Genomic DNA, 13,436 nt, shown 5'->3' with positions numbered 1-13,436 from the left:
GAGCAGTCAGGCAAAAAACTCAGCTGGCGGTGACCTCCGGAAAGGCGAGGGACTGGAGTGAGCAGTGAGGACAATTACTACACCTCAAGTGCAGTCACACCAACTATTTAATAGATAATCTAACTTCCTTTCCATCTCCTTTTTCTTTTCCTGCTGCTTCCTTGTCAAAATGACAAGAAACAGCAAGTATATTTAAAGACTAAAGTCCAAGCTGAATCAAGTTAGCCACATCTTTTTACTTAATTATGCTACTGATAACCAGTTGGTCAAAATCAGATGTCTGAATCTGGGCCCAGGTCTAGGTATACTGAACAACATCCTGAACATGGAAGTCCAGTTGCCCATAAAAGTTAGTTTCCTGCACAGCACAATTACAAAATGCACTCTCTTCCGAGAACGTCTCCTTAAATACTCTGCAGAAACACATGTTGTGCTTCTATAAGAAAAGGGAATGTCTTTTAGAGGTGTACATCAAAAGTATTGTTCCCAGTAATAAGACACTGGGTGAATACATATAAATGACATGAAAAGTTCTCAAACACTTGTCCAAATTCCTTGTGTCTTTCAGAGATTCACAGAAACAAAAGCCAAGAGTGCCTGCTCTGAAATGACGGAGTATCTCATCCAAATGTCAGAAGGTAAATACTGCCATTAACGATCTGAAAGGCGCATCGTGGGAGTGCTACAGGTACAGTACTGAATATTGAAGCCCCAAGAGGGCAAGGAAATCTTGAAATGGGAAGTTTCCAGAGAAATCAGCAGGAGAAAAAGACCCCATGCTGCAGTAAGGGAAACAAACAAACTCTAGACACCTAAACTCTAATCTGGTGACAGTATAAACTGGAGTGAATGATCAAAATACACCAGGCAGATACAAATGAGCACTTAAGACCTCACAGTTCTTGTTTACAGCATACTGGATTTACTCTCTGCCTACATGGCATACACAGCACAAGTCATGGGTTTTTCTGTAGGAATCTAATAGCCACAAGCTGTTTCAGAAGTCTTAAAAGGACTTAAATACGGTAACTGAAGCGTGTCCTTCTGTCCTTCCCTCCGATTTAACAGGGCCTTTCACACTTGAGTTTGAGTTACCTTGTTCAGTGAACAGATGGAATATCAACACACTTTCATCAAAATCACTTGGCAAACAGAAGGCTGCCCACTGGATTTTTTTACCACATCCTATATACATCAATTGCTGTTTTCACCTCTGAACTACTAATATGCTTTTTCATTTTAGATGCCAGTGTCACATCTATAAAAACAGCCAGAAAGGACAAACGAGTAGTGACAGGTACACACTTGGACATTTTATTCTGTCAGATTCATCCCAGCAACAGTTGATTTCCAGAATCGATACTGACTGACAACCAGCCATTCTGAATAGCAGCATCTTCATGAATCAGATCATACTCCGTATCACTGCATCTACATGGACAGCATAAGAAAAGCTTGGCCCTGAGAGCTTCAATTAGGCACGTCTATGATTAATGTGGCTAAGTTCACTGTAATGCACATGTACTTGCTGCATAATTTGGCCTGAGCATGCTTCCCAATTTCCAGGGGAATGCAGAAGCTTTAACCAATCAATCTAGACATTTGCAAGACTGATATTACAAGCTGCTTTACAAGCAAAAAGGTGTTACCCCATCCCCAGCTAGAGGAGTTATCAACAACTTTTGAGTAAAGCCAGGACATTTTGTGCCTGTAAATACTCTGCGTTAATCTCTAGAGATGATAGCAAGATTCTGCCCTTGAATCTGTGCCACCAGTCACCAATGACAGCAGACCCATTTGTTCTGTGGTTTGCACAAAAAGCCATGTTTTGCATGAGCTGAATGCTTGGGAATACTCGCTATTCTTGGGCTAAGTGCAACCAAGCTGTCCCACGAGAGGTAGTATGCAACTTCCTCTTCCAAACACTCAGCATTTTTCTCCAGTCCCCTAGGAACCAAAATTTGATAGATAACTTCCCATGTGACTCCTCCAAAGTAAGTAGGAGTGCCCAGAAGAAACACAACTGGAGATGTTTAGCACCTGAACCTGAGCTGGATCTCAGTTTTATGTTGGAGTTTGGGCACTGCCAGGCTGTGTGTGGGTCCTGCCACAGGACAGGTCCCAAAGCCAAGGTCCCGCTGCAGAAAGGACAGAATTAGACATTCAGCACCCGATGTGCTGAGCCTGGGACAAGCCTAACCCAGCTGACAGCAGAATGATCTCAAATCTCTCCTCTCCTCTGCGCCTGCAACAAGTTTCAAGCATCTTCCTACAGTCCTAATCTGATTAGAAATGCAGGACTGAGAACACCTCTCAGATTGCGGATACCAAGCTTTTTCTCCTGAAAGCTGGGGAGGTCAGATCTCAGGGGCAGGTTTGTCTCACTGTTATTCCAAGAAGACCCAGTCTTCCACCCAGGAGTGTGAGCCTCTAGCTCTGGACCCCAGAGTCTCCTCAGGTGAGGTTCCCAGCCTTTAGACAACCAGGTCCTATGCTGGCTCTAGTCATTATTATTTTTGTTGATGAAGTGATCAAAAGGACCATCAATCCTAATCTGGAACAAAACCCGTTGTAAGCAAGGCCAGAATATATCTGCTAACGTTTCTTCCTTACTGCTTACATACTTGTTGAATGAGAACAGGTGGTTCCTTCACAACCCTCCTGAGCGTCTTTAAATTTCTCATTTGTACTGAACATTTAAAAAAAGAAAAAAAAAAAAAACTAACTGAAAAAAGAGCAAAAGCAGTAATTGACTTTTCTGGAAATCATTCTGATCCCTTAGCGAGTGAGAAGGGTTAAGTAAAAACAAAACAAAAAAAAAAGCTGGATTATTAACAAATTTTACCAAGCAACGTAAGTAAGCCCTGAGCTTATATTTAGCCATTCTTGGTATTCAGCCAAAACAAATAGCAGTGGCTCCCATTCAAGGTTTGGTGCCAGTTCTCCAGGTGAGATACTGCATTCTTTCTTGATAGTATGGGCAGCACCAGCAAAATCAGTTCTTGTCATGCCATCTAAAAAGACAGACACCACACTGAGCCTAATTACTTGCGTTCCCAGCTACCTAGGGCACGTGGGCACATGGGATATGTTGAATAAGCAATTCACTCAAAGCTTGCGCCGAAAATGAGTGGCTTTTCAAAGCTATGTGATTGAATCACAGAATCACAGAATCACAGAATTGTCTAGGTTGGAAGAGACCTCCAAGATCACCTAGTCCAACCTCTGTCCTAACACTAACAAGTTCTCCACTAAACCATATCACTAAGGGCTACATCTAAATGTCTTTTAAAGACCTCCAGGGATGGTGACTCAACCACCTCCCTGGGCAGCCCATTCCAACGCCTAACAACCCTTTCAGTAAAGAAGTTCTTCCTAACATCCAACCTAAACCTCCCCTGGTGCAACTTTAGCCCATTCCCCCTCATCCTGTCACCAGGCACGTGGGAGAACAGACCAACCCCCACCTCTCTACAGCCTCCTTTAAGGTAACTGTAGAGAGCGATGAGGTCTCCCCTGAGCCTCCTCTTCTCCAGGCTGAACAACCCCAGCTCCCTCAGCCGCTCCTCGTAAGACTTGTTCTCCAGACCCCTCACCAGCTTGGTCGCCCTTCTCTGGACTCGCTCGAGCACCTCCATGTCCTTCTTGTAGCGAGGGGCCCAAAACTGAACACAGTACTCAAGGTGCGGCCTCACCAGAGCCGAGTACAGGGGGACAATCACCTCCCTAGACCTGCTGGCCACACTGCTTCTTATGCAGGCCAGGATGCTGTTGGCCTTCTTGGCCACCTGGGCACACTGCTGGCTCATATTCAGCCGACTATCAACCAACACTCCCAGGTCCTTCTCGGCCAGGCAGCTTTCCAGCCACTCATCTCCCAGCCTGTAGCTCTGCTTGGGGTTGTTGCGCCCCAGGTGCAGGACCTGGCACTTGGCCTTGTTGAACTTCATACAGTTGGCCTCAGCCCATCGGTCCAGCCTATCCAGATCCTCCTGCAGAGCCTTCCTACCCTCGAGCAGATCGACACACGCACCTAACTTGGTGTCATCTGCAAACTTACTGAGGGTGCACTCGATCCCCTCATCCAGGTCATCGATAAAGATATTAAAGAGGACCGGCCCCAGCACTGAGCCCTGGGGGACTCCACTAGTGACAGGCCTCCAACTGGATTTGGCTCCATTCACCACAACTCTTTGGGTCTGGCCATCCAGCCAGTTTTTAACCCAACAAAGCGTATGCCAGTCCAAGCCACGAGCAGCCAGTTTCTTGAGGAGAAATTGACTACCTGTTTTTTGCAGCTTTCCAGCCATTCAAGAAGAAAACAGTGCTGTTATCTATTTTAAGCACTATGTCATTTCAGACAATTGCAAACTATGTTAGCAAGCCACAGCGCAGGCATATTCAGGGGTTTCAAACAATTACTGGAGGCCACAGAGCTTTGATAATTATTTTCACTTTTCACCTGCTCAACCAGAGTAGCTGAAAGAGATTAATTTCATGCTATAACTGAACTCCCAAAGGAACCAGCAGCCTCTGATTGCACACACTGCAGCTCAAACACAGCAGCTCATTCATACGCTGCGGAGGGCTTTGGGGAACAAGAACAGCACAGCCACATAAATACACAGTTCACACCTGCAAATTAAATGGTAGCATTAGCACACTTGGAGATAAATTCTATAGCTGGATACCACAGCAGACCTCTCATTTGTTCATTTTTGCTGTTTTAAAGGACAGCTTAATGTAAAGAAAATTTTGACACTGAGTCAGGCAGCATATCTCAAAGGGAAGTACCTTCCATGCTGCACAACGACACTGTGGGACCTGTCACTGCAGAGCACGGAGGTGGCCAGAAGGGACTTCAAGGGGCTGCTCAACATGACAGCCCAGATGCAACTGCCATCTCAGGAAGTTCCCTAAGGTGCTGGACCTGGCATGAATAATCAGGGAAAGGAGTGCTTTCTGTACGTTATGATTTCATACACTTCCCTTTTCATACACTTTCTATAGGGCACTATAGGCCCACTGTTTGTGGGGCACAGGACACTAGGCAGGGCAGACTTTTGCCTCTATATAATGTGGCCATTCTTATGTTCTCCTGAACTCATAAACAATAACCATAGTGACTGGGCAAGAGCTATGAATTCATGGATGCAGTTAGTATTGCTCAAGGTAACCTCCCTGCATCTGGTATCCTTCCTGAAACTGGCTTTGTGTCATACATTTTGTGTCATACAGTCTTTAATAAAAGGGGTATCAAGTGTGCATACACACCTTAATTCCACCCAACAGGCCTGTCCAGACCCCACCCAAGTGACTTCCTTTTCTGTCCTTCCTCCTGTTACTTGCTATCTCCAACACATTTTAAAATTCTTGAGAAACAGATGGTGAAACCTGTGGCTACACTGAATTTTTTAAATATACATGTAAAATACATGAATTGTATTAGTAAGAATTTGGGGTTTCTAAGGATATATATGCTAGTGAGAAATCTTGATTTACTAAATCAACTGCAAATAAATAAATGTAATGATTAATTGCCACTTCAGCCTCAATAAAGACTCAATTATCGTCTTTGTTAGCCAACCATCCTACACATACTGCAGCAAATCCAATAGCAAGATGAAGAAATGCAGGAGCCAATACACTTTTCCATCCTCTCCCGCAAGCAGTCCACTGATTACACTTGTTGAGACTTTGTTCACATCAATATCACTAAGATTTTATGGCGCATGACTTCATGGTTCAGTTTAAAAGCATACAAATCACATATCAAGATACTCATAATTTTGTTTACATTAAGTAACGAAATCCCTTTTTATAACTTCAGGTAAACCCCCATTTTATCATACTCACGTAACAGTGCACAAATCTTTGTTTTACTGCATACGATGAACTGTTGTGAATGATTCTGTATGATTTTCTATTTAAACGTACTTTTTATCAAATCATCCTGTTACCCTTAATGCCTGAACAAAATACTTCCCTGCCACGGGCAGCTAAATGCAACTGAAAGCAGTTTGTTGAATGTAGGCATGTTCCAAGCATCTGGACATATGCCAGTGTTATATTTCAGACAAGGTAATATTATCTGTGCTTCCAAAAGAAGTATTGTTTGTATTTTACTACAAGAAAACTGGCGAGGGACTCTTTACAATGGAGTGTAGTGACAGGACAAGGTGTAACAGCCTTAAGCTAAAAAGGATAGATTTAGATTAGACATTAGGCAGAAATTCTTCACTATGAGAGTGGCAAGGCACTGGCACAAGTTGCCCAGAGCAGCTGTGGATGCCCCATCTCTGGAGGTGCTCAAGGCCAGGCTGGATGGGGCTTTGGGCAGCCTGGTCTGGTGGGAGGTGTCCCTGCCCATGGCACGGGGTTGGAGCTGGGTGGTCTTTAAGGTCCCTTCCAACCCAAAGCAGTCTGTGATTCCATGAGTTTCTTTATAGCAAAGCATTGCTCAAAACACACTCTGAATGCTCTATCAGAAAGTCTTAATCCCCATTTGTTTCATATGGACTACATCAGGCTTAAGCATTTGGCTGTTAAGTTAAAAAATTTTGAAAATTTAATTCATCTTAAATTAGGCTCATATCCAATCACTTTCACTGTGATTGAGCTGTTGTAGAAAGTCAGGTCCTAAAATGCACCAAGCTCCTAGCAGTTCCTCAGTTGATTTCTGAGGCTTGTAGGGCATGTCTTGAAAAACAGACAAAAGGTACTCATTTTTTATTTAAAAGAAACTCACAGCTGTGCTCTACAGTGGCATTTTAAAGCCCATTAGGGTAGGGTTCTGGTGTTATTCTATGGCATTGGTTGGCTTCTGCCAAATCATCCACATTCATATATCAGCGAAGGAGGAAAATATTACTCTTGGCTTACAAATATCAAAGAGACTGAGGTGTATTTAGAACAAACTTTAAGACAGATTTTGCAATATCATATAGCCTGCAAAACTTAGACAATAACAATGTTATCCTGTTCTCTGGCCCTGACAGGACACATAGGTATTTTAGTTTACTCCACTTCCAAGAGCCTCCTTTCATATCAGGGAGGAAATTTCATTAAATCACAGCCTTCATGTGCCAACCATAAGTTTCAGTTGGCTTCTGTTTTCCTTCAAGTGCATTGTAAGTATAATATTAAATCCTTACAAACACCGAGAGGGTCTGCTCCCATAAAGGTGCTAAATGGCCTTCTCCCTTTCCAGGTCAAATAAGCCCTGGCTGTCCATCAAACAAAATGCTGAAGTGTTGCTTTCTTTTTGTGTCATTTATTTTTAAAAATGCAGTTGTAGGGGACTTCAGATATATAGTCAGCTCTGCTCAGTTACTTACTGGCAGTTTATCTGGACTGCAGACTAACCTCGCTGCAGGTGGAGACCCTTCGCGGGGCTCTGTGCGGAACCCGCTCGGTGCTCGTTTATTACCCCAGGGATGGCACTGCATGAGTGCACCTGTACTGCTCCCCGCTGCAGTCTGGAAGTGATACTTCAGTGGAAACAGTCCCGCTAGTAAATAGTACTGCTCTGCCAGACTGCAGTTTGTCACCTCAGGAACCACGGAGCTGACTGCTCACAACTGCAAGAACTAAATATTGAAAAGGAAGAGAGGTACCGCTGCGCACAGTATGTCGGATCTAGGGCAGGTCCGACAAAACTGGGTGATGCCTTGGGGCAAACAGGAAGAGCTGGGGCAAGGAAGAAAAAGTGACAGGAGCAATGGTAACTCAGTCTAGTACTCCAGCCATGGTGGAAGGCAGGAGGCTGAAAATATGGCCATAGTGACAAGCTCTTCTGCTCTCCACAAGGGTTTGTTGGCCTGGGCACAAGGTCAGATGGCACCAGCTTGGGTTCAACAGCCGAGCAATGTACCTCTGAAACCTGAACCTCCAGACACTGCGACACATGGTCACCAGAGTGTATGTGTGTCATACGCTTCATGGTTCAAGGCTTCACCCCAAAGTTCAGTGCTCTGAAGACTGCTGCACCGGGCTCTGCCTCACAGGACATACACTTTTAGGCACCTGGATTTAGGGCTTCAGCCTTGTCTTTGTTTTCTCCTGTTGTCTGGGTGTAAATGGCTTCCCACTAAGCACGTGGGCTTCAGGTTTTGGTGTGGCACCTACCCCTGCGAACGCTGAATCTGACTAACATTAGCCTTCAGGTTCACTCTGAGGGGCAAGGACATAAAAGCTGGCATTGAAATCCCCTAGATGGGGAATTTCAATCTCTTTTTTTTTTAGCTCTAGCTTCCACTACATAGACCAAATGCATTGTGCATTACCAACAATGTAAATATGTACCAGTTTTGAGCTAGCTATTGACATCAACTGCAGCTGATGGTGACTGGGTAGTACCCCAGTTTCAGCCCAGTATCCTCCCAGTTGACAGGAACCCTGCAGGTGAAGAACTCAGGTGTGCTTCTTCCCCACCAAATTCATTTTCTGGGATTTGATGGTCACAACGCAGAGACTTTTTTTGGCAACAGCTTTCTACTCATGGAGGCTGAAGTCTGCCTAAGGTGCTCTTTCACTTCAAGTTTGGATCTGATCAATTCCTTATAAATATCCAAGAGCTTCCTCAGTCCTGCTGGTAGATGAGATTTTCCCTGATTTTGCATATCCAGAGGTGATTTTCTTTATCTGTTTTGGTAGCCATGCCCTTAGGGGCTGGCACCGAACAGTTTTATTTAAACATGGCACATGTGGAGTATGAGGGACCAGTGGGAACTGCTCTCCTTTCTGTATCAGGTTGATGGGCAGTGAGTCCAGTGACAGTTTCACTGAGGCGTGGTAACTTACCAGAGCAGTAGGCTTTGAAGACACATTGAAAACAAACAGCCACGTCTGCTATCTTCCCAGCAGGTACAAAATTCGCAGACAAAAATTAAAAACTGATAAAATTTGCAGATGAGAAGAGCGGACATATAGGAATACGGATGGCTTGATGAGGAGAGCCCTTTGCAAACGAAAAACATCTGTACATACTCAAGTTATTCATTTAATAAGAGGAACGCAGGTCCCTCTGAATAGCTAGGGGGCTACAGAGCACTGACTGCAAAAGATCGAGAGACCATAGGCGACAATCAATTATTAATGAGCTCCTGCTGCAGTGCCGGTATAAGCAGGGCTAGTGCAATCTCTGCATCAGAAGCAAGGGGCAGAGGTCTTTTTTCATCCCGACTGAAAAACTGAATTTATCGAAACCAAGACCTTCACAGAATGATGGTCAGTTGAAGAAATCAAAATATATACTTTGATCGATATATACATTTTTTGTGACAATATGCTTTGTGAATAACTAAGAACCCCCAAATAGAAGAAAATTACAAAGCTCTGTATAAGATTTAAATTGTCTTCTGCTGAAGGAGAACCTCCTTGCAGGCAGTTTTCTAAAGAAGTGCAGATGAGGAGTGGGCAATGATTTTACACCTGTATAAAATATTGACAAGACCAGTACACTAACATAATATAAAGCCTGGATATCTGTATTTTAAAAACACATGTAGGAAAATTGGAGAAGTTGATTGAACACAAAACAAACAAACAAACAAACAAACAAAAACAGAAGTCATTTGAGAGCATTGGAAAATGGCTTTTAGTAAGAAATGAAAGCTCTTATTCTGAGCCTGTTAATATGAGTAAGAGGTGACTTGCTTACGTTTCCAGTACTTTCACAGGAAAAATGCAGTACTTAAAGGTCCTGCAGTTTTGGGTTAGAAAATCCTAACAGGAACCAATGGCTTGTAACTGAAACCAGATGAAATCCAATTAGTAATAAGAGGAAAAAAAATGATAGGGAGAATAGGATAATATTTAAACAAGTAGTGGTGGAAATGATGAATTCACAGTCTTTTGTTGTCTTCAGATCAATACCACAGGCTTCTCTGGAACACAAGCTTTAGCCAAGCAGAAGTCCTTAGGATCAATACAAGGGTAATGAATGAAATTTAATAGCCTGCAACACCCAGGAGGTCAGACCAGATGATCTAATGGTCCCTCTGGATGTATAATCCAGGGACAATCATATAAGATCAAAGCATACAGGGCAGAGTAATGAAATGAGCCAGGAGTGTGCATGGCAGTCTTTTCCAGGAGTACTGTGCTAGAAAACTAAGAAGTACAGGTCTTTCTTTTTCCTTCCTGCCTGTCCATCTCTTGATTTGTTCTTCCATCAGAGGATATTTTGTGGATAGATTGCACCACAGACTGCAAATGTTCTTACAGAATGACATCAATAGGGTCATACTGGGACTTCTGTTATAACATTTATGATCATAATTTTCAGGTAAGAGCCTGCTTTTCAAACTCATATTTTCCATGTTTGGTCTCAAGAGAAATTTTAAAGTGATTGAGGGGGGACCGTCGTCCTGGTTTTGGACTGAAATCAGGAGGAAAACCATTCATCCATAAGAAGATACTTGGCATTCTCTTCCACTGCTAATTCAAAAAGCCAAACTTTCAGGTGGCAGGTTCATGGAGGAAACTAGCACTGCCGAGCCGTTTTGTACAATGAAATAGTAGCAAATGATCACTAGAGAGCAGTTTTGAATATTTACAGCACACAGTGCATCCTTCTTCGAGTTATACTACTGACAGTTTTATGGTACAACAAATCTTCTTCTGTGAATTTTAGGCAGAAATGGTTGTGTATTGGTATGTTATTGATATTCCAAAGAAGAAACAAACAACTCTAGAATTTAACTTGACTCAGTGATGAGTGCAGCTGTGTGGGAGATGTGTGGTCTCACATCTAAATAGCCTCCTATACTCGGAGCTCCTGAGTCATCTTAGGGTCAGTCTAGAGCTAAGCAGAGGTACAGAGGCACTTTTCACTAAAGGTAATGTGGTAAGACAGAGGAAAGGGTTGCACTCTGTGATTTAGAAACCAGCTGAAACATAATCGTAGCCCCTTATCTTTTAGATCAAGGGCTGCACAGAGTAAAGATGCTACACCGTGCCCAGGAAGACAGGGCTTCAACCAACCATTACTGTGGCTTTCCGGTGCCACCACGGAATGCTCCAGTAATTGTTTTAATAATTATTAAAACTGTTTTGCATTATACACTAGTTCTTAGTTAAACAATTAAACACTGGTTCCTTGTTCACTTCTTTTTGCTGAGAAGTCATCTACCTGAAACCCTAGTAAAGGAGGTTTATGCTATGGGACATGAAGCAAACTATATTTCATTCAAAGTAGAGTAATGAAATTGTAATTTACAAAGAGTTGATCATTAATAGCAATTTCATTTCGGTACCCAGTAATTGCTGGAGGTGTAACGCTACCTTTGTGAAATACTCAGCTTTCTCTAAAAGCAGCAGCTAGAAGTGATTTTCAGGTGCAAGACTGATTAAAGAGACAGGACTCAGCAAGCTACCTGCTTCCTTATGTGACCTTTGGCAGGTTACTTGGGATCAGACACATAAAAGGACCACGGCCTGGCCTCGCCAGTTGTCCAGCTCCGAGAAGGGATTTCTCAGACCCGCTGGAGTGCCTCTGTACACTACCCACTAGGCAGACAGTTGCTACCTCCTGTGAACGGCCGTTGCAACCCTCAACAAACCCGCACCTGAATTAGGCAATGGGAGTTGCTGAAGAAAGAGATCTGAAGGTCACAAAACCATCTAGGTAGGAAAAGACCTTCAAGATCATCAAGTCCAAACACCAACGTGACCTACCCAGTCCCATCACTAAATAAACCATGTTCCCTTGTGCCACATCCACACCTCTCTCAAATATTTCTAGGGCTGGGGATTCCACCACTTCTGTGGGCAGCCTGACCCAATGTTTGACCAACTAGCATTGGACAGGAAAATAATTTTATAAATTGATGACCTTACTTCTTTCCCTAAATGTCAAGAATGGCCGATCCATTTAAAGGGATATCACTGAGGTATGTAAAAGATAGACCTTAGATATAACCCACAAACCATCTCACTGATGACCAATTTTTAACTGAGAGAAGTAATGCTGCTGGTAAAAAGAAAGAGTTGCGTTGCTCCACAATGCCTTACGGAAGGTCTGATCTGTTTCACCCTTTTCAACTTTACACCAACACTCTCCTACCGACTCGTAGCCTCAAACAGACAGCCGTAGTCCCTTCCTTGGTTTGGATCCAGGGAAGCCACCTACTCTTTTTACAAATAAGACAGAGTTAAGGGCGAAGTAACGATACTGACACAGCAGGTAAGCAATCAGAGCACCCAGATGATGGGAGAATCATTCAATGCCTGTCTCTAGTGGACTGAGTTCAAACTTGCATGTCCCACCTGCTGCGTCCCTGAGCCACCCAGCCGCGGCCTGTCAGCGGCCCCCTCTGCCCCTGCGGTCAGAGCTGGGGCTCTGTGCCGCGGGGAATGCAAACTTCAAAAGCACAAGACACCACAGCATGGTGAGGAAAGGACCTCGACGTGTCCAGGTCCCACTCCCAGCCATACTTCTGTACTTCAGCCATGGCTACAGACACCAATGTTCACAGGATCACTTCTAATGCGACCTCTCCTGGCTGCTTTTGAACGTCAGGCGGCCACGGTGGCTGCCCGTGCCCGGCCCAAGGGACAGCCGGGTCCAAGGCGGCCCGAGGTCACTGCAGGCTGGCAGCTCCCAAGCTGATGTCTTCAGAACCATTTGCTATTCTGTGATAGAAAAGTACTGTTAGATACACCGATATGATTTGTTTTTACCCATCTCTTCCGCCAAAGGCATTGGCTTTCCCTCACCAAGAATTGGCACCTGCACTTGTACCTTGCATGAAATCCTGTGTTTTCAGGTCTGGAAACAAACTGGATGAAATTAATAGGAGTGTTGCTTCTTAATAATATTCATGTTGCATAGAAAAAACGCAGATATTAGTCCATGTATTGTTCATACGAAATCATAAATTAACAGGCAGGTTTTTTTGGTCCTGTCACAAAGTTATGTAAGCAGAGCATTAAAGACAGGTACTTGTACTTAAATTTAGGAGTCTCATTTTTAACTCAGTCCTGCCAGGTGTATTACATGTTCTGTGCATATCAGATATAGAGATAGATTTCAAATCGTCTTGGAGCATGATGTATGTGTGTACAGCTGCAATAATTAATCTTATCTGATAATCAGCAAGCTTCTTACAGCTGCTAGAGGCAGAAAAGGAAATGTAGTGTCATAGCTTTGTTCTAACTCATATGTTAACCAGCTAAGGTTTGCATTTTACTGACAGGGGACATTTGGGTGTTTATTTCACTGAAGAAGTAATTAGATTGAAGTTGAACCTGGGAAGAAGGGGGGCGGGGGGAACATGGCTTTAGTTCGCTTTTAGTTCTCCTGGCCCTGCTCTGTTACTATCTGGCAATAAATAACATTAATCTTCCCCAAGTGTTGTGTGTTTTGCCCACGACGGTCGCTGGCGAGGGGTCTCCCTGTGTCCTTACCTCCACCCTCCTCCCTACTCTGCCAA

The sequence above is a fragment of the Anser brachyrhynchus genome (assembly GCF_964034855.1).
Source record: "Anser brachyrhynchus genome assembly, chromosome: 1".
Classification (NCBI taxonomy): Eukaryota; Metazoa; Chordata; class Aves; order Anseriformes; family Anatidae; genus Anser; species Anser brachyrhynchus.
This window is presented reverse-complemented; position numbering follows the sequence as displayed.